Source organism: Helianthus annuus, chromosome 11 (assembly GCF_002127325.2).
Source record: "Helianthus annuus cultivar XRQ/B chromosome 11, HanXRQr2.0-SUNRISE, whole genome shotgun sequence".
NCBI classification, from domain to species: domain Eukaryota; kingdom Viridiplantae; phylum Streptophyta; class Magnoliopsida; order Asterales; family Asteraceae; genus Helianthus; species Helianthus annuus.
The window spans coordinates 178,820,822-178,847,954 of record NC_035443.2 but is presented as its reverse complement, the minus strand read 5'-3'; the positions used below and the strand labels follow the sequence as shown (position 1 = coordinate 178,847,954).

Here is a 27,133-nt window from a genome sequence, read left to right as displayed (position 1 = left end):
GAGTTGAGAGAGAGTAGATAGAGAGATTGAAATGGGTTTTTGAAATTATCATCGACTTTAAATTTGGGTTTGAATTTATATTTGAGGGAGAGAAGAATTGAAGCTCTGATGATATTAAATACAAATTATATATCCCTATGAAGTTTTAAATTTCAAATTACCCTCACATTTGAATGAGCATCAGTCGTTTGAAATTTCAATGAACATCAGCGGTTTCATAATTGAATGTGAACCACACCTTTTAAATTAAAAGTCGGGGCAGTAGTTTGGATGGCAGATCTTTGAAATTATGATGTCACTATGCTTCCTCTATCGCTGCCACCTCATCGCAGATGATATAAGAAAAGCCTTGTTGGACATGCTCTCAAGCTGACACATCAGCTTTTCTTATATCACTTAGATTTCTCATTTTATAGAAAGTATAGATAGATTACTTTAAATATGTAATGTAATTAATATTATTAACTTATAGCAAAATAGATGAACATTAATAATAGAAACTAAATATTAAAACATACATAATTAAACTTGATCGAATCAATTTAGTAATAAAAATAGAAATATAGTTTTAAAAGTTTGGAGTCTTAGCAGATCTAATATTTCTTCTTTCATCTTTCTTTTTAATCGATATTTTTTATGACAGTCAACACGCCAAGGAGAAAGTTTTCTAGGAATCAAACGACCACTTTTTGCCCCCACGCTCGTAGTTCGCCTTACGGAGTCCCGTTGTGGCTGTCCACACGGCCACTATGGCAGGGCCACGCCCCCTTTAGTGTTGTGTAACACACAAAATGAAAACGATTTTAATTGGCATGGATGTATTTTATCAAATATAATTATTTATCTCATGATTGCAATTGATCTAGCAATTTGGGGTGTTCAAAAAACTCGTGGCTCCTCGCTCGAAGAAAGCTCGGCTCGAAATTGGCTCGGTTGTTAACGAGCCAGCTCGGCTCGGCTCGTGAGCTGGCTCGACAAGGTTTACATCCATCATTTTTTTTTGTCCCACATCGCTTAGAGCTCGTGAGCTAGCTCGACTCGTTTACAACCCTACTAGCAATTATCATTGTCATCTTCCAAAGTTAATTCATGATAAACAATGAAATGATTTAAAATGGTATGGATTATATTTTATCAAAGTGAAATTCTTTGCCGGTTTCATGGAAGAAGAACGCAAATGTTGTTTTTCTTTGAATTTCATCCCCCCCCCCCCCCTATTTGAAGTTCGCCTTACGGAGTTGTCCCGCGCCCACAACAAAAGCCCCATTGTGACTGTCCACACGGCCACTATGGTAGGGCCACGCCCCCTTTAGCGTTGTGTAACACACAACCTAAGTAATGAAAACGATTTTAAACGGTATGGATATATTTTATCAAATATAATTATTTATCTCATGATGGCAATTGATCTAGCAATTAGGGGTGTTCAAAAAACTCGTGGCTCGCAGCTCGCTCGAAAAAAGCTCGAAGAAAGCTCGGCTCGAAATTGGCTCGGTTGTTAACGAGCCAGCTCGGCTCGTTTACAACCCTACTAGCAATTATCATTGTCATTTTCCAAAGTTAATTCATGATAAACAATGAAACGATTTAAAATGGTATGGTTATATTTGATCAAAGTGAAATTCTTTGCCGGTTTCAAGATATATGGTTTATAAATCAAATAAATAATTTATTATTCTTATTAAGTTAATATCCTAACATAATTAATAACTCAACTTCATTAATTTCAATTCTACATCATTGATTAATGACCCAATATTATTACAAAGTCAAATATGAAATTACATTCTTGTCCATCTAATTATTATTATTATTATCTATATGAATATATAAAGTGGTGATGAACAGTAGGTATAATAATAATAAGCATAATTTTTAAAGTATTTGATTTTTTTTTCTTTTGTCATTATTTTATTTATTATTATTTTTGTTTTTTTAGTAATACATAGTAATAGTAATTGATCATTCTTAGGTGTTTATATTTTTATTAGTAGTATTTTTTTACCGTTCAGTTTGCTCATTTGGAGTCTTGGCAATAACATACGTTTATTAACTTAAAAAAGTTTCAAAACCTGCGTCTATATTTATTTTCTTATTTAACATTCCAAGTTATTTACCCGTGTATTGTGATGGTACATTATTGTGGGTATTAGATCGGTATCGGTTTGGTTCATTAAAGTACATGTACGATTCATGTGGGTTGTGATGGTACGCTATTGTGGGCATTGGATCCGTACCAGTTTGGTTCGTTTCATTACAGGTACGATTGATGCACTCGGTATATCAATAAACACGTGTTTTACCTCGACCAAAAAAGATAAAACAAACACCGGTACCAATACCGATGTTGTACAAACGGTATCAGTCGGTTCAAATTTTCACGGTACTGGTACCGATACAAATTCATTTATCGTCATAGACAAAATTATATAAATGATAAACTTTTGTAACCGGAAACCATAAAAATGAATACAAGCATCAGTACAAATGTTTTTTTAGTATGGTAGCTAACCATACGATGTCATTTTATTGAAAGAAAAAAACGATAAAAATAAAAATAAATACCAGTTGTGAACCGATGTTGTTCATTCGGTTTTGATTCGGTTCACTGCGGTAGCGGCACGATATTTGTTATCAGATAAGAAACTATAAAAATGAATACATACCAACACCGATGTTGTTTGGTTCGGTACGAGATGGTGGCAATACGATCTTAGCATATTGAAAGCGAAAAAAATAAAAAAAATACATGCACAGATAGAGATGTTCAGTCGTTTACATTTCGGTTTTGTACGATAGTGACACAATGGCCGTTTTCAATAAAGTTTATATGTCAATGTTGAAAAAAATAAACATAGAACGCGAACCAACCAAACCGATATCAACTGAACAACATCGGTACCGATATCAATGTTCGTTTTTATTGTTTTCGATCACTGTAGGGTTTTCTCTTTTGATTACTATAGTGAGTGTCGGTATCGTAACGAACCCAACAAATACCAACCGAATTCCCGCCGCAAAGTGCGGAGGAAAATCACTAGTATGTATTATATAGTAAGTATAGATAAGTATAGATAGTATAGATATAGATATATTACTCTTGTTAGCTGACGTTAGATGTCATATCATGAACACGTCTATTTCTGTAATGAACGAACATAAAAAAAGTATCATTCGGTAATTGTTTATTAACCGTTTGTGAACACATTATTTCGTTAACGAACGAACATGAACATCACTGTGTTCGTGTTCGTTCGCAACCCTCGAGAGATTTGAGCGGGAAAAAAATAGTGAGGTGGGATATGCTGATAACACGTGTTCAACTTTGTATTTATTTATTTACTAGATAGAAGATAGATAGATTACTAGTATGTTATTTATTTTCTATATTTTAACTATTTTACTAGAAAATTGGTTTTTATTACCATAAATAAATGATTAATTTATAAGAACTATTATCCATGACTTTTATATTAAACTAGTTTTTGCCCCGCCCGTGTTGCGGGACACTAATTTGAATATTTCTTCCTCGTAACATGTATGTCTGTGTTTCGATTACGGGTACATACTACTCATAATATGAGCTTAAAAAATTACATCGAGTCAACCAATTAAAACAAGAATTAACATATTTTTGCTTAAAAAAACGATGGAAATACTATAATTTTACTGAGGGAAAAATTGTATTTTTTCAGGACAAATGAGGGTGTGTCAGGCAGGCAGCCGTCTGACACGAATAAAAATTACACCCAGTCAACCAATTAAAACAAAACACTATCATAGTTTTGTCAAAAAAAGAAAAACTAAAATGATCGCATGACCATAATTTTACACCGGGGGTAAAATCATAATTTGACGAGGAAACGGACCTCCCTCACATTCTTGGCCGCCGCCCATTTTAACCAATGGCAGAGAAACGTTATTCTCTGACATGGTTTTTTAACCAATGGTAGGGAAACACTATTCCCTGACATGGTTTTTGTTGTTAAAACTATGGTAAAACTGTAAATTTAAACTGATGACAGAATTGTAATTTAGCTAGGAGGGAAAAAACAAAACTAGTAGCAAAAGTGTAAATCTAAACGGGGTAAAATTGTATTTTGGTAGACCTGCCTGATATTATTGGCCGTCACCCATTCTAACCCATGACAGGGAAACACTATTCTCTGACATGGTTTTTGTTGTTAGAGGGAAAGTGAATGCATTAATGAATATATAATAGAGGGTTAGGATATAACAGGAAGTTTATTTTGGTAGGAAGCCTAAGAAGTAATCTTGACCATCAATTTATTTAATCAAATGCTAAGATTTAATGAGTAAAATTGAAGGGAAAAAAGAAGGTGCGTGAGTTTGTTTAAGGGCATTCTAGTCAATCCAAGGCAATAGTTTCTCTCTCATCCAACTCCCCTCCATTTTTTAAACGTTAATAACTCTTTCATACGACATTATTTTTTTTTATAAAATTACACAAAAAAAAAAACGAGCGTTTTTTATCTTTAAAACGAGTATACTATTGCTATATTTTCGATTTTTTTTTGAAAACTTAGTTGCGTAAAACGGAATGGAAAAAACCTAGTTGCGTAAAACGCAATGGAAAAAAAAACATAAAAATGACAATTTTCTAAAACGCAATGCACAAAAAACACAAAGAAATGTCTTATTTCTAAAACGCAATAGCCTAAAAACACAAAAGAAAGTATAGTTTCTAAAACGCAATGGACTGAAAACACATAAAAATGTGTTTTACCTAAAACGCAATGCACCAAAAACACAAACAAATGTCTTATTCCTAAAACGCAATGGCCAGAAAACACTTAAAATGTCTGTTTTCCAAAACGCAATGGACTGAAAACACATAAAAATGTGTTTTACCTAAAACGCAATGCACCAAAAACACAAAAAATGTCTTATTTATAAAACGCAATGGCCATAAAACTCTTAAAAATGTCTCATTTCTATAACGCGATGGCCTAAAAAAACAAAAGAAAGTGTTCTCCTCTAAAACGCAATGGACTGAAAACACCTAAAAATGTATTTTACCTAAAACGCAATGCACCAAAAACATAAACAAATGTCTTATTTCTAAAACGCAATGGCCAGAAAACATTTAAAATGTCTGTTTTCTAAAACGCAATGGACTGAAAACACATAAAAATGTGTTTTACCTAAAACGCAATGCACAAAAAACACAAAGAAATGTCTTATTTATAAAACGCAATAGTCAGAAAACACTTAAAAATGTCTCATTTCTAAAACGCAATGGCCTAAAAAAACAAAAGAAAGTGTTCTCCTCTAAACCGCAATGGACTAAAAACACCTAAAAATATGTTTTACCTAAAACGCAATGACTAAAAACACTTCAAACAATATGTTTTTCTAAAACGCAATGGCCAGAAAATACATAAAAATGTTTTAGTTCTAAAATGCAATGACATAAAAACACCAAATGAAGTGTTCTCTCTAAAACGCATTAAACCACGACAATTTACAGAAAATTAAAAACTGTAAATTTACAGAGGCAAAAACTGTCTACGAATACAGTTTTCCAGAGGAAAATTTACAAAAAATTAAATTTTCTCATGCATTTTTATTAAAGCAATTTAATCGAAAAAAAATTTCTAGCCGCCCCTTGGACCCTGCTACTAGGGGCGCTGCCCCCGGACCCCCGCCAAGATCGTAAAACGCAATGACTAAATCAAAAACCCAGATCGTAAAAATGAAATTAAAGAATTTCTTACATGGATCGAAGCCGATTTCTTTAACGATTGACGAAATTTGAATAATAGAAGCTACTTGGAATATTGTAATATTTGAGTCATCAAATAACCAAGAGATCTCAATCTAGACTAGTACATTTCAATCATGGCAAATGTTTGGAGATTTCACACTTAACAGCCTGATTCTCATACGTGACTCAATCAAAGACATCGAGTGATTATCTTTAAAATCACGGGAAAAAAATGAGATTTTGAATGAAATTAAACTGGGTTTTCTTAAAAAAAAAAAAAAGCTGAAGAACACGTTGATCGGGTGTTTGAATAATTGATTGATAACGAAAATCGCACTATAATATAGTGATTATTGAGATAGTAACTGAAGAAAAGGTTGAAGATGGTGAGTTTTGAAAACGGTGGGTTTTGAAGTTACCGGGGAGAAGAAGGAAGAAAAAAGGATTGGATTGACTAAAATACCCTTTCTCTTTATTTTAAATTTTGTCACATGTCCTAATTCTATTGCTTCCTATCCTTTCTAGCCAAAATAAACTTCCTATTTAATCTTCACCCGTATAATAGAATCTAGGGTAAATTACTTTTTTAGTCCCTGTGTTTTATGAGTTTTAACCACTTGAGTCCAAAAGCAAAAAAGTTTAACGACCTGAGTCCCTATAAGCATTTTCTTTAACCATTTGAGTCCAAATTTCTAACATTGTTAGAATTTTTTGGTTAAATATTGTTAAATAACCAAAATACCCTTATTATTAAAAAAAGTAAATAAATACACCTGCACACACAAATCACTTCCCCTCTTACCCTCCATCTTCACCATCGATGAACCCTAACCCCCAAATTGATTTCAGATCTACCACCATCCCTGTCCCACCACTAAGTGGGTGTTTGGCATTCCTTCTCAAAACTAACTTATTAACTTATATAAGTCAAAAGTGAGAAGTTAGAAATTCTAACTTCTCAAAAATGACTTCTCAAGGCATAAAATTCTTCAAAATAAGCTAACCCAAACACTCAACAAATAACTTATTAACTTTTATAAGTCAATAAGTCATAAGTTGCTCCAAAATAAGCTAACCCAAACACCCCCTAACCACAGCCTCCCACTACCATCGTCGGATTATCAAGTTTGGTCTCTGCATATGCTCTGTAATGAGTGCGTGATACACACTTGGTCCATTTGAAGCTCTATAAGGAACAAAGTAAGTTACTAACCAAATACAAAGCAAATTATAACAACTGTTTTTTGTTGCAGTAGCTAGTAACCCACACCACTTAACCCAACTTCATGCCCTAATTTACAAACACAATCTCCACCAAGACCCCTTCATCATTCCCAAATTACTCAAGTCTTACTCCCTCCGCCGTCAAAGTCTTCCACCAAGTCAACGACCCCAACGTCCATCTATTCAACACTATGATCAGAGCACGTATTCACAATAATCAGCATGCACACACGTTTGATTGATTCGTCCTGCAGGTGTGGTCGGAACTCAAACTTACTATGGTCGAAATCGAACCCTAGCCGCTGACCGAAACGTTGGAGCTCAGAACGGCCTCCGCCCATGTCTGCCGCCGCTGACAACCATCTCTTATCCCTCTCTCGCTCCCGATCTGGTGTGGTGGTGTTGATGGAGGTGCAGTGGTGATGATCGTAATGGTGGAGGTGTAGCGGTGGTAGGTGTTGTGGTGGTGATGGTGTAATGGTGGTGGTGACTGTGGAGGTGAAGTGGCGATGGTGGTGTTAATGGTGGAGGTGTGGTGGTGGGATGGAGGTGATTTAGGTTTATAGAGATAGAGAAGGAAAGATGGGAGAGACAGAGAGAAATGTAGAGACATGGTGTTTATAAGAGAGAAGGAGAAATAGAAAATTAAAAATAAATTAGTTTTTATTTATTTTTTAATTATAGGGGTAATTTGGTCATTTAACAACATTTAACCAAAAAATTCTAACAGTGTTAGAAATTTGGACTCAAATGGTTAAAGAAAATGCTTATAGGGACTCAGGTCGTTAAACTTTTTGTTTTTGGACTCAACTAGTTAAAACACATAAAACACATGACTCAAAAAGTAATTTACCCTAGAATCTAATTATAAATAAAAGTAAAAAAGCCAACGGTAACCATAATTTCATTAGATAAATAGGCATATATTGCTTTGACTTTCTGTGGAGTTATTGATTTTGACTTTTATTCTGCAATTATCATGTTAGTCGCACTAGGTGTCATACTGTGTGCGTATGTGTCACAATAACAGGTATCAAGAACAGAAATACATGAACAAATCTGAAATACAATGACTTATAACGAACAAACTCTCACAATACTCCTCACAAACAGATTATCAACATGATAATCTGTATAGACAATACACAGGAATCAAAGAAAAGAGAATTGGTGTTATTCTCTTACAAACCCTAAATCGCCTGAGAGAGAGAGAGTATACTGATGAACAAAGATGTAAAGTGATGTCAAGTAAGTCTTCACAATCCTCGAGATGCCTTTTGTACACATCCAGATGCAACGAACAAGAGTAATCTCCGGAACCTTCTAAACATCAGGCTATAGTCCAATAAGCAAGCCCATCTCCAAATATGTAGCCCAGGTCCAGATATACAAGCCAAGCCCATCTCCAAATATGTAGCCCAGGATACATGAAACAAAAGAAAACAAAAATTAAATTAAATAGAATTGCAAAAGAGAAAAAATGTACAAGTGATGTATGATGTATTATTTTTTACACCCCCCCACAATTCTATTAGTTAAACAGATCAAAAAGTTTCAATTTCTTACAAAGAACTTGATGTATCTTGACTAACACTCCTTTAGTAAATATGTCTGCAACTTGATTAGCGGACTCAATACCAACACATTTCAAAACACCTTTCGAAATTAAATCTCTTAAGAAAAATAAATCCAGTTCAAAATGTTTGGTCCTATCGTGAAAAACTGGATTTGCTGCTATAGACATAGCAGCATTATTATCACAATACAAGTTGATAGGTATATCAATATTAATTTGTAACTCTCCCAACAAATTTTTCAACCAAATTAACTCACATGCAGCAGCACACATCGACCTGTATTCAGCCTCAGCTGAAGACCTTGACACTGTACTTTGTTTCTTACTTTTCCAAGATACTAAACAATTACCCAAGAAAATACAAAAACCTGTAACTGACTTTCGAGTAACTAGACACTTGGCCCAGTCAGAATCAGCAAAACCGTACAGATTAAACGAACTACTCTTACTAAACAAAATACCTTTCCCTGGGGCAGATTTAAGATATCTCAATAAGTGAAAAGCAAGTTTCAAATGTCCTTCAGTAGGACTGTGCATAAACTGACTAAGAACATGTACTGCATATGAGATATCAGGTCGAGTATGGGACAAATAGATTAATTTACCTACCAACTGTTGATAACCAGTAATATTTTTTAAAGGACCAGAATTAATGTTAAGCAAATTATTAACCACATGACTTTGATCAATTGGTATATTAACAGGCTTACAACCTAACATACCGTATTCCGACAAAAGATCAGTACAATATTTCCTTTGTGATATACATATACCATCATCACAAGACAATACTTCTATGCCTAAAAAATATTGCAACACACCAAGATCTTTGATCAAAAATTTCGTTTTTAAACTTTGCTTAATATTTTCTATCTCAGTCAATGAATGAATTACCTGTAACAACAATATCATCTACATATACAAGTAAAACAACAAAGATACCATTTTTACTTTTAATAAACAACGAATTATCACACTTGCTTTGTATAAAGTCAATGCTAAGTAAAACACTAACCAATTTTTCATTCCACATTCTAGGAGCTTGCTTAAGTCCATACAAGGACTTATTAAGTTTACACACTTTGGACAAATCATTAGACTGATAACCTTCGGGTAATGACATATAAACTTCTTCATTTAGATCACCATATAAAAAAGCATTATTAACGTCTAATTGATACAAGTTCCAATTGTTTTGAACAGCCAATGCGATAATACATCTAACAGTTACCAGTTTAACCACAGGAGAGAAAGTTTCTTCATAATCAATTCCCTCCTTTTGGCTAAACCCTTTAGCAACAAGCCTTGCCTTAAATCTTTCTATTTCTCCATTAGATTTATACTTAATTTTATAAATCCATTTACAGCCTACAATACTTCTATTTTTAGGTCTGTCAACAATATCCCAAGTGTGATTTCTATGCAAAGCTTGAATTTCATCATTCATTGCAGAAACCCAATTGGGATCTCTAACAGCCTCGTTAAAGTTCTTGGGTTCAACAGCTTTAGAAAGAACAGAGGCAAAACATTTATTATCACATGTAAGTTTAGAAAAATTAACAACTCGTTCAATCCCATACTTAACTTTCCCTTCTAGAACAAAATCATTTAAATTCTTTGGTAAACTAGAAGTCCTAGTGGACCTCCTAGGAACAATAAGTGTCTCAGAGCCCATTGTGTCACCCTCAGAAGGAACTCGGACTTCATCTGTGATACTCACCGGTTCTGCCCTATCAGACGACTCTCGAACCTCATCAGACTGCTGAGTACTAGTCTCAACATTAGAGGTATCAAGACTCGCTGATTGCTGAACTCCTGGTGTTCTCACATCAGTCTCACCTTGACCCCTTCTTTCATCATAGGGATCCTCCACAGTTTGAAAAAGTTTGGGCTCTGAATTTTCATAAGCGTCAAAAAAATTGAGAGCATTAATGTCTTTAATAGGATTTGAATTATAATTGTTAAAAACAGATTGTTCCTTAAAAGGAAAGATTGTTTCATAAAACTTCACATCCCTTGAAAAAATAATAGACCTTGAATCAAGACTAAACAGTTTATACCCTTTTTTTTCAAGTGAATATCCTATAAAAACACATTTTTCTGCTCTACTATTCAATTTATCAGATTCATTTAAAACAGTATGAAAACACAAGCACCCAAACACTTTAAGATGATTCAAGAAGGGTTTAAACTTATAAACTAATTCATACGGTGTCTTTCCAGCAAGTACGGAGGATGGAGTCCTATTAATAAGATAGGCAGCAGTTAAAACACATTCATGCCAAAACCTAACAGGCAAATTACTTTGGAATAGTAAAGCTCTAGTAACATTCAACAAATGCCTATGCTTTCTTTCAACAATTCCATTTTGTTGAGGGGTATAGGCACACGAAGTTTGATGAACTATTCCCAACTGACTACAAAACTGACTCATTTGATTGTTTACAAACTCCGAACCGTTATCGCTTCTAAAACATTTCACTGTTTGTTTAAATTGAGTTTTGAGAATGTTAACAAAATGTCTTATATTAACAAAAACTTCAGTTTTATCTTTCATAAGACAAACCCAGACAGCTCGGGAATAGTCATCAACAATGGTCAAGAAATACTTGTGACCTTCTCTACTAGCAACCCTATAAGGACCCCATACATCTAAGTGAACCAGTTCTCCCAACTGATAACTCTTGTGTTCACTCAAAGGAAAGGGTTCCCTATGCTGCTTAGCCCTATGACATACATCACAAGGGCCATGATCAACCTCAGTTGAAATGTTTAAAGTATCTTTAAACATTTTAATAGCTTGATCAGCAGGGTGTCCTAATCTAGAGTGCCACAATTTATACACAGAAGCATTAAAGATAGACAGATTAGACACAACAGCATTACCACACATATATAAACCTTGAAGTTGGTTACCAATCACCAGGATTTTCCCTGTTAACAAGTCCTGTACATAACACTTATGTTCATCAAATCCAACAAACAACTTATTGTCCCTGGCTAACTTATGTACAGAAATTAGGTTAACACTATATTCAGGGACGAAAAAAACATCATGTAAAATCACACCATCGGCCAATTTAAAAGTCCCAATTTTAGTTACATACGCATTTGTACCATTAGGATGCTTTACTTGAATTTTAAGACTAGAAACATCAATGCAATTAGTTAAATTTGTTGCCGAATTTACCATGTGATTATTAGCCCCTGAATCTATTATCCAACCCAAATTTTTACTCATATCACAGCCAAAAGAAAAAACAGGACTGCTAAACACAGTTGAGCAAAATAACCCACCTGAAACATTACAGCTCTGTGATGATTCAGGTATTCTGTCATTAATCAAACTCAGCAATTTAGTCAACTGATCAGAAGTCAAAGAAGTGATAGGAACACTTGACTCTTCAATTTTAGAATTATTAGCAGAGCTATTCTTCTTTCCCTGATTCCCTCTTGGTGGTTTCAACCAAGAAGGATACCCAATTATCTCAAAACACTTCTCTATTGTATGCCCAACCTTATTACAGTGAGTACATTTTAGATTTTGATTTAAAACTCTATTAGTTTTCTTAAACTCAACAGGTGAACTAACTTTAGAAACAAAAGACATGTTTGGATTTTTCTTATTACCACAACTATAGTTTCTATGAGATTCCTCTCTAGAAACTATAGCAAAAGCCTCTTTAACAGTTGGTAACGAATCTTTCATCAAAAGATTAGTTCTAACTCCTTGATACACATTATCCAACCCCATTAAAAACTGCATTAATTTTATCATATGATTAAAATCATTGAACTCCTTAGCAGCATTACACGAACAGGAAGGCAATTGCAAAATCTGATCTAACTGACCCCACATAACATTCAACTTATGATAGTAATCAGATACACTAGATCCATTTTGACTAAAAGAGTTAATTTTCTGATACAAATCAAAGACGACAGACCCATCAACCTTGTTATAAGTTTCCTTCAAATCTAACCAAACATCACTAGCCAATTTAGAAAAGACATTACCCATATATAACTCTTCACTAATTGAATTCAAGATCCAAGTTAAAACTATGGAGTTACACCTATCCCATTGCCTAGCAAGAATCTCATTTGATTCAGATTTAACACAACTTTTGTCAATAAATCCCCATTTATTTTTTACTTGTAAAGCAAGTTGCATAGCATTAGACCAAATTGTGTAATTCTCAGACCCTTTAAGTTTAATAGAAACAATAGTCAAGTTACTAGAATCAGACGGATGCAAGTATAATGGGTCACTTGCATCAAGCTTACTCACAAGAGTCTCAGGTGGTGGATCATTAGGACCAGAACCACCACTTGTGACAACAGGACCATCAACCATTGTAAGACACAATCAACTAACCAGAGAGTTGCAACAATAACACAAAAGAATCACAACAATCACAAATCCTAAAAAAGGGCGAAACCTTGACAGGGACCAGATCAGAGGGTCATCACTCAAGGTGCCTCTGCAAGCCTTATCAAGGGAGCCGACTAGACAAACACAAAAAATCAACAGCAACCCTAAAGAATCACAAGTAAAAACAGATAGCAACAAAAAACAGGAAACAAATAACAAAGCAAGAATCAAGCCACAAACAGATTGCAAATAACAAAAAACAGGAAACAAATAACAAAGCAAGATCAAGTCACAAACAGATAGCAACTAAAATGCAACAGGATGTACCCTTCCTGTGTCCCAATCAACACCGACCCGACTAGTCCGGCAACAAAATGCCTAATGCAAGAACAGAAATAAACGAGGAACTAAATCAAGGAACGAACTCACAGGGGGTGCGTATAAATCCAGCAAATCAGACTTGCAGCCTTCACTTAGGGCTACAAGAACTGATTAGAAGACCAACAGCTACAAAGACTCGGTCAGTTTGCTTTATAACCTTCTAGGGTTACAAAGACCAACACGAGTTACTGCAACAGAATCACAAACCCTAGATGAGGGTTCCAATCCTTCACTATACACGCACTTCAGAACCGGCGATAACAGATTGCACAAGGACACACGAACCGGTAGACAATATGAACTACCAACCTCCTTAGATCTTCGTGAAACTCCTCAGATCTAGACAGATCTGATACAACCCAAACCCTAACAAAAGAGATCTTCAAGAAAACTGCTCAAACCTTACAGATCTGAGAACGGCAACAGATATACAACACCAGTCTTGAACGGATCTCCAAGAACCTTGAACGGATCTCCAAGAAAACAGATCAACACGCAGCGGAACAAAGATCAGAATCCCAAGAGCTTTTAAAGCTCTGATACCATGTCACAATAACAGGTATCAAGAACAGAAATACATGAACAAATCTGAAATACAATGACTTATAACGAACAAACTCTCACAATACTCCTCACAAACAGATTATCAACATGATAATCTGTATAGACAATACACAGGAATCAAAGAAAAGAGAATTGGTGTTATTCTCTTACAAACCCTAAATCGCCTGAGAGAGAGAGAGAGAGTATACTGATGAACAAAGATGTAAAGTGATGTCAAGTAAGTCTTCACAATCCTCGAGATGCCTTTTGTACACATCCAGATGCAACGAACAAGAGTAATCTCCGGAACCTTCTAAACATCAGGCTATAGTCCAATAAGCAAGCCCATCTCCAAATATGTAGCCCAGGTCCAGATATACAAGCCAAGCCCATCTCCAAATATGTAGCCCAGGATACATGAAACAAAAGAAAACAAAAATTAAATTAAATAGAATTGCAAAAGAGAAAAAATGTACAAGTGATGTATGATGTATTATTTTTTACAGTATGTATGTTTTCATATGAAGAAAAGGTCTTATTAATATTATACTAGTACCGATACCTGTGTGTAAATATGAGTGTAGTGGTGAAGCTTGAGATTTCCGAGTTTCCGATTGAGGGGTCGAAAACATATATATCAAAAAATTTCTACAAAACGGGGGGTCGAAAACGTATATGCCCAAAAACTTCTATACGAAAATTACATACTCTCCACTACTGAACGAAAAATTCGGAGGGTCTGCCGCCCCCTCCCGCCCCCACTGTGATGCGCCAATGCACAGGTGGTTTTTAAAATTCATATATACCACAATTTAATAAAAAATATAGATAGGTGTATAAATATTGTAATTTTTAGTTTAGTTTATTATTTAATTAATATTAAATTAATCATGAGTTATGAGTTATTCTATATATAGTCATACTGTGGAGATAAAGATGAATGCATTTATTTGGTTAAAAAATAAGACAAAATTGTTCACATTATTAGAATGCTGAATTTTGTTAACAAGATCTGTTGTTAAAGAAAATATTACACTGCTGGTTAGATGATTAAAATTACGGGTGGTAAAGTGGGCAAGTTAGGTGGGTTTGGGTAATAGGTCAAGATGGGTTTGGGTTAGAATGGGTTCGGGTTTGGATTAGGATGAGATGAAAAAATTAATAATAAATATTAAAAATTTAGGAAAAAATATATAAAAATTAAAAAATAAAAAATTTAGAAAAAATTAAAAAATAATAAAAATATATAAATATTCAAAAATTAAAAATTTATGAAAATTTGTAATGTATACACAGGCAGTGTTGTATTTTTGCTCTAATGTGAATAACCAACTTCCTAATTCATGACCTGCTAATGAGTAACACTTGGATTAAATTGAGGCAACCGTTGTACTCATTTCTTCAAAGCAGACTCTATCCATGGAAACTCATTTCTTCAAAGCAGACTCTATCCATGGAAACAAACAAGGTTAAAACAGGGCCCTTTTTAAATGCTCAACTTGGTTTCAGGTGAGATGAGAACATGTTCTAATCAAAATAGGTTCGGGTTGAAATGTGTCGTTTTAGAAAGAGCCTCACTGAGCCGATCCAGCAGTTAATTATTAATCATTAACCATTCCATAAAATCCAAATAGCAGTCATGGTAGCAAATAAAAATGATATAAACACCATCTTATCTTCACTGATGAAAAAGATTAATAATTAATATCGATTACATTTATAAGAATTCAGATACTCATTAACAAATTTAGACACTTGATTCTTCCTATGCAGAAACTTATGCCAAAGTTCACAAGATCTTCAGGCCAACAACAAGAACAGAAACTAGAATAAGTCAAGTTTCAAGATTTTGCATAACAAGTTTGGATTCACATGTTAAACCATATATTGTAACACCCAAAAAATAATTATAGAAAGTGGTTAGTAATAGTATGCAATTTGGGCTTAAATTAATAAAGTAGGTTTTTTTTTAAATAAATAGATTTGGGCTCAAGATAAAGTTAGTTAGGGAATGCACATGGATTATGAAGTATAAAAGGAAAGAGATGAAACCCTAGCCCTCATAATTGTCATCTTCACCAAATTCTAGAAAGAGAAAGCTAGAGAGAGGAAATTAAAGAAAATGGATTCAAGATCACGGAATTGGATTTAGAAGCTTGGAATCAATCGCTAGACGTTTGAGGATCATCATAGCATCATCATGCTTGAAATCCTGGTAACAATCGCAGTAAATCTTTGATTTTGGGGTTTTTCGAAAAAAAAACTTGGGCTTTTAGCATAAATATCGGATTTTTACGTATCACTGAAGCTAAAAAGCTTAGATCTTGCTTCATGGAAGTCAAACAAACGATTTAAACATAAAAAGTTGTGATTTCAGGTCGAAAACATTACTGCATGTTAGAATCTCTGTTTGGGCGACTTTACCATGTTTTTCCCAGCGACTTTGTTCATGCATGGTGACGTTCAGGCTGGGTTGAAGATGAAGTGCACCGATCCTGAGGCCGCCAATGATTGGCGACTTTTCCATGGAGGACCTTGGCTTCAACGACTTTATTCGCTAGGGTGTGAAAGTCCTAAAACGAGTTAGGAAATAGTGATGGCGGCTTGTTCTCCAGAATATTATAAAGTAATGAGTTTTCGCGGTTTTATGTAGACCGTGTGATGATTTTTCTAGCATAAACACCGTAGTACTAAGTTGTTAACGGTAAACAAGTGAGTTTCTCGACCCTTCCTACCACAGAAATAAACTCCCTCTTCCGCAATATAATAACTCCAAAGCATATCGAACAAATTTCTGGTCCCAAGTTTCCGGCCTTTCCATAGCCTCCCGCAGCTCCTCGCGCTATGTAACACTTTAAACATCCCCGAGGGCCAGCAAACTCAAAATCCACACTTATCTCGTTGTTTGTTATTAGATCCAGAAAAGCCCGAAAGAATGCTCCTTTTGTGGTGGTTCATGTTGACATGCCGCAAACACGTGAATTCCATGTTGACCCAATTCAATCTTTTGCGAGTATACATCGCCTGATGGTAGCATGCTTCTACAAACCATGTGTGGTATGTCAAAGTAAACAATACATCCCGGCTGTGGTAGATTGAACTTAAACACCTTGACGGGTCTTCAACGAACTACGGATTAGCAGTGGAGGCGCAAGTTATCGCTTTTGAAGAACAACGCATCCATAATTAGCGGCGTGGTGACGTGTGGATCAAAGTCACTATTTAAAGATAGCTTCTATAACGTCTCAACATTCATGTAACAAAACCAAAGATGCGATGCAAGTTGGCTGACAACAGCACGCCGAACATATCTTTGACTTTGACTATACTTAGCCTTTGCCGATTTACATAGAAAGTTGTAAACAACATCTTCTGTTCTAACCTCTAGAACATCGCTGCTAATAATTGCCTCACTGATATTCAGGGGAAAACCAACAAGACTCCTCTCAAATCTGCCATATTAAAAAAAAAAAATGTAATACATATTCACAATTCATAAGAAAATCGTATAGTAGTTATGCGGAGTCTTACCTTTCCAAGTCTCTGTACTTGGAAATAAAGTAACCTTTCATCTCAACTTGTAATGGCCGTGTTTGAATAGTTCCTATATACTCAATGACATAGTTCGTTAATGACTGTACATCTTCTTCAGTTTGTAGATATGATTCGAGTTGCAGGATCTGTAATGCACGGTCCTCTCTCATACCTCTCCTCAATTGGCCACAACAAAACTTCATATAATCTTTAACATCGTACTTATATGTCAGAGTTAGAAGACTAAACAATTGTTTAGCTGTAAGAGCCATCAATATCCAACTGTCACCGATCATGTGGTCCACCAGTACCAAAAAATGACTCGGCCTTTGTTGAAACCAAAATTAAAATACAAAAGCAAGGGTTAATAAAAGGTAAAATCTTTTTTTTGAAGTGTCCACCAGAATTCCCATGCACTACAAGTTGTTTTTACGTGAGCCCCTGTAATAATAAATTGCCTTACATGCTCACCCTAGCGTTCTTTCGTTCAAAGCAGACGGTCAGTCAGAGAGGGGACACTACTGTCTACTTACCGTTAACATAGAAGGGACCTTCGTGATGGTCCACGCACCAACGTCCGTTGTCATGACTCGCGAAATGGCACGACGTTAGACGAAATAGAAATAGAGAGAACCCGCGACAGTAACAGCTGGAGGGGCACCTTCAGGGTGAGTACTTCATCTTCATTGTATGGATAAGAGTATCATCGATCATGATTAGTATGAGCCAAAGGGACCTCCTCCCACTAATAGAGTTGTTGTCCAAGGCTACCACATCCGCCTTGTCGTCACTACCGTAGTCAGGCATCTCTGCATTCTAAGGAAAAACAACCATCTTCTATGGAATCAAGCTTAAGGTCTCACTTAGGAACCACGCCCACCATAAGCTCTACAATAAATGCAAGGTCAATATTTTCAACATGCGAGTCAATAATGATAGTAGAATTCGAAGTCGAAGGTGTTTCGTTCTTGGCCAAATATTCCGTACAACACATATATAAATAAATTATATAATTATAATCACATAAAATCCCATCTAACCAGGATTTCTATCTTGTATAAGCTGAACTTATAAACTGTTTATAACATGTAGTCTGATAATGTAATGTGTCTATAACACAAATGACTTGTTACGAAAATAAGGTTTAGATGAATGAAGGCTTTGCATTCTATATCTCGCTCGAGGGCGAGATATACGAATCAAACCCTCCAAAATGGGTGACATCGACTCCCAACTCTTGTTCTTTTCTTGTCTCCTTGTGCAAAGTCCACTACTTTCCTGAAATACATGTAAGTTGAAAAGTCAACAAAATTTGGTGAATTCGTATGTTTTAGTTGTATCAAATGAATCTTTAAAGTGTGAGATGAATTTGTATAAGATCCGGTATGTAAACGTCAGCCGTTGATCATTAATGTTTTTCAAGGACACTAATATGTGTGCCGACATAGGAAGCAATCCAACCCTTGACGATTTTTGTGTCGATTACCCTCGACTGGGACACAAAAGCACTTTTCTGTGTGGGTCCCATGGACCAAGAGTGGGGCTCGCCAAAACCCGATAGATCTACCCCTTCTCTTCCTCGGTCTGTATGTGATTAATGGTGCTTAAGTTCCACCATATTCGCACATGATCTAAGTGTTTCATCCCCTAGCTTATCATACCATTGTACACGTATCTCCCCCGATAGTTGTAAAATTGAAAAGTGTTTAAAAGGAAAAGGGGGCATGAACTCATTGAATGCGCCTGTGCGTAAGCTGCTAGAAATCAAATGTGTTTTCCTCGTTTGTGACACAACCTACAAGTGTCCTAAAATCGTTAGACGCTTAGGTCTATGTATAATCCACGTACAAGTCTTCCGTCTTGAATTTGTATTAGAACTCCTAAAATAGTTAGACACTGAACTATGTTTTAGATGGATAAATTTCTAAGTTGTTAATATATATTTCACAAAATATATATTTTTGTATATTCGTGAGTTGTATGAACGGGCCTAGCCCTCTTGTGACTCAGTGTCTCGCACGAGTGTTATGTACATGTCCACGACATGTGTAAGGCCGAGCCCCTTGTAGTCGGGTCTCACACGTTTGTCTCGTTGACGACGTTAGTGGATATATTATATATTCTTAAAATATATTTCCTTGTTTAATGTGATCTTTGATCACCTTCTAAGACTGTCTCCAACGCTGGAATAAAATGGAGATCCTTTGCTGCCTTTAATATCTTAAGATGATGTGGCTGGGTGACATGGATGAGAGAGAGGGGAGAACATCCGAAGCCAATGGCTGAGAGAGAAGAGAAGAAAATGGTGGTTGTGAGAGGGGAGGTGGGACCTACTAGTCTTGAGCCTATTGCGGAAGAGGGAGGAAAGGGCTGGGCAACTGAGGTGGCACTGGGCAGAGGTTAAGGGCGGAGGGGAAGGGCTTTATGCAATGGAGACAGTCTAAGTGTATGTGTATATATATTTTCAAATAAATATATATATAATCCAAGTTCGATAAGTGTTAAAAATAATATATTTTTAACTTGTTCTTGTATGTCTATACTTATACTATTTTATGTGTTCTTGTCTTTGTGTACCTTTGACTAAGTCAAAGTAGATGTATGATTTTGTTAAATAGTATTTCTAATATTAATTTAGTATAAATATACTTGTATGAATACTTTGAATATCTTGTATCTTCACTAAGAACCACTGGGTCTTGGCTCAGTGGCCACCGACACCCATTTAGTGTCTCTTGAGGCCTCCCATTACGTGGAGGTCGTGGGTTCGAATCCTGGGTACTCCAGGCTCTTCAATCCAATCAAGTTGGCAAGCGTATTTACCGCCAGGGATCGTTGTCGGGTTATGAACTGGGAAGGGAGACCCCTTCCGCGGCTAAGGATACCGTGCACCTATCTCTTTTTTTTTTTTTTGTATCTTCTCTAAGTGTATACTTAGACAAGTATACATTCATTTAGGTATAAATACCTATGTATTTTGTATTTAGTGACTTAAATCATTCCTTATGATTTTTATGTCTTTCTGGAATTATATTTCTTGTAATAATATATTTTAAGGTTCCTTAAAAATAATGCATTTTAAGATCGGTTTGTAATATATATATTTTTCATACTTATTAAAAATATATATTTTTGTCACTTGTTAAGTATTTATGTTTTTGTTACTTGTCCAATTTTTATATAACCATTTCTGAACCTTGTTAATATATATATATATATATATATATATATATATATATATATATATCTTTCTCTTAATACATATATGTTTAGATAATTTGTCCAAATGTCCACATGTCCAACATTTTTCATGGGAATATATATTTATCCATATCTATATTTGTCTTGGCTTTTTAGTTCATATGCCCATGTATGGGTAAGTATATGTATATTTATTCTTTGTAACTTTTGATTTTGATGTGCATTTCTTGTGGGTATTTAGTTAAATATAAATCCATATATTTACACTGAATATATAATATAATACACATAAGTATACACATAAGCAAGTATTGTGTGGTGACAACTAAATATATATATTTATTTTAATCTTGAGTAAACTGCCATTTTGGTATACGTGGTTTGGTCACTTTTGCCACTTTAGTCTAAAACTCAAACTTTTTGCATTTGGGTCCCTGTGGTTTCAGTTTTATTGCCATTTTGGTCCAAAAATGAAATCAGATCATATTTGTCTTATAAAATCCTGCAATTTTGTCATTTTCCTTAGGGGTAAATCAGGTCATATTTGTCTTATAAAATATGGTATTTATTTATAAAAGAGAAATGATCATTTTGCCCCTGCGGAAAATGACAAAATAGCAGGATTTTATAAGGCAGATATGACCTGATTTTATTTTTGGACCAAAATGGCAATAAAACTGAAACCACATGGACCCAGATGCAAAAAGTTTGAGTTTTGGATTAAAGTGACAAAATTGACCAAACCACAGGGACCAAAATGACAGTTTACTCTTTAATATTTAAGAAAATTCTATTCTCTTAACTTATATTTTTGTATAAAAACTTAGGAAAAATTATGTTTAATGTCTTTAAACATCTTAACTTGTAAAAATATTGTTAAAAATATATTTTTCTAATACTTTAATTTCTACAAAAATTTTGCCATAGTTTCCCCTAGATTTAAAGGTTTTCCCATGTTTACAACATGCTTAGAAATTGATTTTCCAACTCAACAAGATCATCCAACATTTCAATAAGACTTTATATTTAGTAAAATTCCAACAATGAACTTATGAACTTGTAAACAACATCAAACTTTTAGATCTACAACTTCGTCATGTTCATTATCATTTTCAACAAGTTTATGTTAAACTTTAAAACATACTTTTTCAAGATCAAAACTTTTTAACAAGATCTTTATATATTTTTACTTGTTACATTTCCTAAAAATCATTCAAGTAACATTTTCAAATCCATAACATCTTTGTTGGTGGATCTTACTAGATCTAACATTTTTATGTTAGATCTATATTTTTAACATAATATTAACAAGATCTCTTTGTCCATAACAACATCACTAGATCTAACACAAAATCAACTTCAACAACAAGTATGTAAGTTAGATTTTTTAGTGTTTAGTTATGTTTTTACCATGTATTTTTAAGTGTACTTCAGGATGGTTACTTGCACTATTATAAACTTTATAAAATAAAAAGCTTAAAATGTGGTAGGGTGAACTTACTACTAGCACAAGGCTAGGAAAGGACACTAGATGCAAAGAAAAAAAATGAAGATTTAGATTCAAGTCTTGGATAAAAGCAAATGGCGGTGGATAAAAGGCTTCCTTCACTTGTAAACACCTTTGTTCTTCATGCACATCATCTTGTATGTATATCATAGAAATTATTGTTGAAGCTTTAAAAATGGAGGTGATTTGGTAGGTGGTTGGCCGAAAATGGAGGCGAAGATGGAGATGTTTGGTGTGTGTTTTGGTTGGTATAAGAGGTGAAGATGATAAGGTTGGTGAATGTTATATGATGTTCAAAATGGACTTCATCCATTCTATACATTTCATTTTATAATTTGCTAGAAGTCGACACATGGACATCATCCATTTTATAAACTACATTGCATAAAATGCTAGAAGTCCACACATGTGGTGTGTGGGGCCCACTTGAGGGGAGGGTAAAGTGTAACATTTTCATAACATGTGATGGTTAATCTTTAGGTATTTAGGGGATTAGTGGAAGTCTTGCACAATTAAGATGCTAATGGCGTTTATGATATTAAATGACCTCTAACTAGTCCACTAGACTAGCATATCATGTTTGGATAGCAAAAATGCCATTTGTTTGGTCATCGGGTCCTTAACGGACAATATGTGAAGCGTGCACGGTAATACCGGGAATGATGTCTTTGATATTTGGTTGATATCCTCGAGTTTGTTTAAGATGATTATCATCATTTACAAGCTTTGTTTATGCTAAAAATGTTGGCTTTTATGTTGCGGACAAGTTGTAGGTGTTAAATTACAACTCGGATCGGACAATTACTAATTTAGGCATATTTCCGGAAAGTTAAGGTGTCATTGCAAATGATGCCTCTAATTAAGGTTTTTTTTTTTTTTTTTTTTTTTTTTTTTTTTTATAAATTTGTGATGATATGCTTTGATATAATTCGTTAGTCGTTTCAGGAAGTTTTTGAACTCTCCTAGCATGAATAGTGTGTTCAGATAAATAGTGTTTTTCAGCATTGTTCGCCAACGTATTAGGACATAGTTGTTTGTTTTCGCGACATGGCGAATCAACAATATGAATTGTAATGTTTTAACATGTCCTATCATTGCTAGACTTTGTACGACTCAATCAGTCAAAAATTAAGTCAAAAGAACGTAATTAAATTGTGTAAATAGTGATTAAATTGTACGAAATTATCATGAAATTGTGCCGGTTGTCACATATTGTATGGACCTATACGTTTGTTTTAGTTGTTGTATTTTATATAGTAAGAGATTTTTTTTTTTTTTTACTAAAGTGGCACTCAGATCACAACAAATCTATATCATGGTATACTTGGAGTAGCTATTTTACAAGGCATTATAGTACTTAGCCATTCAAGAGCAACTCATGTAAGTTTTACACCAATAATGTATAAAAACAACCTCTAGATATAGAGTTCAAAATAAACTAAAATGGAGAGGAAAGAATGTTTTTTAATGAACCTTGGAAGAGTATGGAGGCAATTTGAGATAATTAACACAGATCCTCTCCAATTTTGAGGATTTTTCTTCTAACAATAAATACATAATAACATATATATTTACAGCATAATAATAACAATAAGTTTACTCCTGTTTAATGGGTTCTGATTTGCATATGGAACACAAGTTCTTCATTGACAACCATTTTTTTATGAATCCAACATGGAAATCATGTTTGCAACCTTTTAACATCCCTACATCATCCATGTTTGCATACTCTTCCTGCAATTAATTGAAAAAAAAATATTTTCAATCAATTCTGCATTCAAAACAGTCAAAAAGTAGAAAAATGCATATCAAATGTAGCATTGGTTAAGCGTTATAGAAAAAAGATAACCCAAACCAACCGATTCATAAGTAAACGAGTTGAAATTGCCACAGAACCAAAAAGACGGAATCTCACCAAACAGATCACACATGTTCCTTCCTCTTGTAGCTGATCAGAAGAACAGTATATCGACTCTCTTAAACACTTTGAAATCTGATTCTCCGACAGACCAGTACTAACACTTCCTATCCTTTCCCCATGTGCCAGAAGCTCCTGTTTGTTTTTTTTTATTATGACAAATGGATAGAACATGTAAAAATGAAAATTTTGAAGAAACCCTATGAACTTTAATTTTGCATGATAAAATCCCGTAACTTTTAGAACTTAACTATAAAGTCCTGAATTTTACGATTAACATAAAAGGTCCTTTTTCCATTGGTTATATACCTGAACCTTTCAAAGTTTATCCATGTTCGTTTTGCATGATTAAGCATCCAAACGTTACTAAAAGGACCTTTTGCTAAGTTTTAGAATTTTAGGGATAAATATTAAAGCACCAACTATATGCAAACATGACTCTGGCCTAACTAGTGAAAAGCACCAACAACCTCACATACTTACATATAGCCTTACAGTTCCTAGACCAAAGATAGCATCGATTAATGCCTAAAGTCCATTTAAAAGTTGCAAGATTCAACACCTATCACATAACCATTATTAACAAACTTAAAAACTGAAGTTTAAATTGAGAGTGAATAAAATAATTAATTAACAGTTAACAATCGGATAGTGAATCAATTAACAATTGACAGTGAATCAACTAAACACTTAAAAACACACTTAGAGATCTAAAAATAGAAATCTAAAACTAGCCATTTAGCTAAGGCTTGCTTGAGGGAAAGGAATAATGGTGGAGACTGGAGTTGTCGCATAGTGGTTGGAGTGGTGTAATGTGTAAAGGAGGGCGGTAGTCTCGACTTGATTGAACAAGTGACGAAGGACTCGCGGAGGTTTTAAGCCCTAATTTCTGTGAGCGGAGTGATTGATGAAATCTGATCGGAGTGATGACCGAGTGGCTGTGAGTGGAGTGATTGATGAAATCTGATCGGATTGGATTTTTGGAGAATTTTGGGGGATATTGTTGGAGAGTTGGAATGGAGTCTGTGGAGAGATTTTGGGGGAAATGTGGGTTTTGCTTGAATCGTGACTTTACAAAGTCAAAAATGTGGGGCTCGTTTTTGGGCTAGGAGAAATAAGCCCATGTTGTTTGAGCCCAAATTAAGTCGGATATAGGAGTAGAGGCAAACCAAAACTGACTTGGGAGGAGAAGATTCGACAACATTTAAGGGACCTGCATCTCTCTGATGGCATCAGTTATAGGAGTTCGTGGAGACGTCGGATAAATGTTAAAGACTTCTAGGATAGACCATTGGTTTTGCCTGTTTGAAGATTTTGTTAGTCCTTGTAGGATTTACCATGTTTTTTCTTTCTTATTTGTCGTGGTGGTCGTATAGTGCACTATATACCATGTTTTTTCTTTCTTATTTGTCGTCGGGCTCATGTTGACATGCCGCAAACACGTGAGTTACATGTTGACCCAATTCAATTTTTTGCGAGTATACATCGCCTGGCCTGATGGTAGCATGCTTCTACAAACCGTGTGTGGTTTGTCAAAGTAAACAGTACATCCCGGCTGTGGCAGGTTGAACTTAAACACCTTGACGGGGGTCTATACTTATCAACGAAATGCGGATTAACAGTGGAGGCGCATGAGCTATAGCTTTTGAAGAACAGTGCATCCATAACTAGCGGCGTGGTGACGTGTGGATGAAAGTCACTATTTAAAGAGAGCTTCTTTAACGTCTCAACACTCATGTAGCAAGAACTGAAGACGCGATGCAAGTTGGCTGACAACAGCACGCCGTACATGTCTTTGACTTTGACTATACTTAGACTTTTGCCCATTTACAGTGAAAGTTGTAAACAACATCTTCTATTCTAACCTCTAGAACATCGTTGCTAATAATTGCCTCAATGATATTCAGGGGAAAACCAACAAGACTCTCAAATCTGCCATATTCAAAAAAAGAAATGTTATACATATTCACAATTCAAAAGAAAATCGTATAGTAGTTATGGGGAGTCAAGTCTCTATACTTCGAAATAAAGTAACGTTTCGTCTCAACTTGCAATTGGCCGTGTTTGAATAGTTCCTATATACTCAATGACATAGTGATTGCACATCTTCTTCAGTTTGTAGATATGATTCGAGTTGCACGATCCTCTTTCATACATCTCCTCAATTGGTCACAACAAAACTTCATACAATATTTAACATCGTACTTATATGTCAGAGTTAGAAGACTAAACAATTGTTCAGCTGTAAGAGCCATCAACATCCAATTGTTCAGTTGTAAGAGCCATCAACATCCAATTGTTACCGATCATGTAGCAAAAATGACTCGGCCTCTGTTGAAACCAAAATTAAAATACAAAAACAAGGGTTAATAAAAGGTAAAATCTTTTTTTGAAGAGTCGTCTATGTGAATGTGGAGAAGATGATTGTGAGAACGGTGGTTTTGTTTTGTGGTAGAGAGAGAGGGAGAACATTTATTTATTCAAAAATAAGAATAGAAAAGCTTTTTTGGAAACCATTGAAAATAAAAGCTAGGTTGGAAGGACGTTTGTTTTGAAAATCTGCAACATTTAATATTTTTTTTGAACGGCTAATCAAAAGTATTCTATTCAATTCAATAAAAGCAGCTAGCAAACTACTAGCATTTTTTTTGAACGGTCAACAAAATTTTATTTATACACAAAATTACCTAGCAAGATGCCAGGCAAACAGAATACATCCACCAGTTGGTTACAACACGTTACAAAAATGCAAAACATGCCTAACCAAACATGCAGACCAAAACAACTTGTACAACCAGTACAACCAGTGAGTTGGTTACTAGCATACAACCAGTATGTACAACAGTGAGAACCAAACTCACTACTACACCAGACAACATAACATAAATATGTTATCTGAATCGTGCTTCCAATTCGTTAACTCTGAATTTCACAAATTGTAGAGTGAAATCCGAAATTAAAATCTATTCCACAAATTAGAAGAAATTTCTTATTCATACCCTAACAATTTCATAGTAAACTTGCAACAACTCACCACCAGTTTGAATTTCTGGACCATTCCGGAATAATCACTATACGTAGAACGCGATCACACCTCTCAGCAGTCAGCAGCATCCATGATTAAACTCAATTCGTGCTTGAAACAA

General features: G+C 34.8%; 1 long non-coding RNA gene across 1 annotated transcript; it reads right to left on the bottom strand.

Moving 5' to 3' along the window:
• Positions 1–23,513: 23,513 nt before the first annotated feature.
• On the bottom strand, positions 23,514–24,519 carry LOC118484299. Its single transcript, XR_004873257.1, has 2 exons — positions 23,985–24,519; positions 23,514–23,803 (listed from the first exon to the last, which is right to left on the bottom strand). It is a non-coding gene; the product is annotated as an uncharacterized LOC118484299 (long non-coding RNA).
• Positions 24,520–27,133: the final 2,614 nt, after the last annotated feature.